The sequence below is a fragment of the Alligator sinensis genome, unplaced genomic scaffold, assembly GCF_000455745.1.
Source record: "Alligator sinensis unplaced genomic scaffold, ASM45574v1 scaffold487_1, whole genome shotgun sequence".
NCBI lineage: Eukaryota > Metazoa > Chordata > Crocodylia > Alligatoridae > Alligator > Alligator sinensis.
In genome coordinates, this window is record NW_005842301.1 from 444,015 (window position 1) to 445,328 (window position 1,314).

The 1,314-nt window shown below is 42.7% G+C and overlaps 1 protein-coding gene across 2 annotated transcripts in view; it reads left to right on the top strand.

The window, feature by feature from the left end:
* FANCD2 (FA complementation group D2) overlaps positions 1 to 1,314 on the top strand; it is a 194,560-nt gene that overhangs the window by 172,580 nt on the left and 20,666 nt on the right. The window lies entirely within an intron of this gene.

Sequence of the window (1,314 nt, forward strand, 5' to 3'; positions counted from 1 at the left end):
TGGGGAACAGGTCTGGAGGACTTTGCCTTGCTGCTCCATGCCTGGACCAGATGGGGAAAGGAATAGAAGAGCAGAGCAATGCCTCCCACCTCTTCCCCCAACCAGGCAGTCCTCAGTCTGGGGAAGCAGAGGGAGCATTGACCAACTGCTCCACCCTGCTTCTGGGCCAAACTGGGAAGAGAACTTACAGGTGTTCATTCTTGCAAGAGAGTTTCTTCCACACTAGAAACATAACACCTTCACGAGACCTTTGTTAACAGAGGAGGTGGATTCATAGCTGACTGGACAGCCCTAACAGTTTCAGGACCATTTGTTGTTTGAGGCTCTTTTGAGAAAACTAGTAATAACATCCACCATTCTCTGAAGACCTTTTTTTCGCTTTCAGTAACTAGCTTCATGCCAGCCAAGTGGAATGTTTTGCCTGGGATCTTCTCTAGGTTTTTAAAAACATGTAGGAATTGCTTAATGCTATTCTGAATTAGTTCCCTGTGTCGATGCTCTCTTTTCCTGAGTTTATCTTAATCTATTTTCAAAGTAGATTAGATAATCATAGGAAAAGGCAGTCTTATTCTACAAGAAGAGTGTACACTCATGAAGTTAGTCAGGAATAGCAATTTCTGTTCTAAATATGCATCCTATCTTATTCTGCATTTACTTTCATATGCAGCCTAGTTGTGAGCTACACTGAGTGGGGGGTCAATAGGCCCACTCAAAAGTGTTTCTTGTCCCTGTTATCTGGAAAACAGGTAGAACCAGCCTCTTGCTAAAGTGATGAGCTCCAGCAGCAACTGCACCCTCCACAGAATTAATTCAGTTACCATATTTACTCAAATACAGAACAAGGTTTTTCCCCTCCAGTTAGCATGGGGGAAAAAGCCCCTCATATACTGAATACAAGGAAATCTCACTAAATACATTGCCTATCATTAAAATGCTGCCAAAAGCAGTGTGTCCTCAGCAACAGAAACCAACTATGAGGTTGATTAAATGCAGCCAACACTGAGCATGACTATAAAACACACGGCCTACATTGGGCAAACATGCTGAGGGGAACCCGTGTGTGTGTGTGGCTTTTTGTACAATTCAACTCTAGCCAACTTTTCTCTTTTGATGTTCCAGAAGAACACACATATTTATTTCCCTGTGTAATTTTGCTATCTGCTACCATGTGGGAATACAATTCCTGTATACAGAATAATCAGCAGTGCACAGCTTTAACTGCCGCCACCTTTTTCTAGCAAATGGACCATGTCCTTCTGAACCATAACCAAAGTATTGGCTGTATCCTTGCCATGCTGTATTACCTCTATGTTC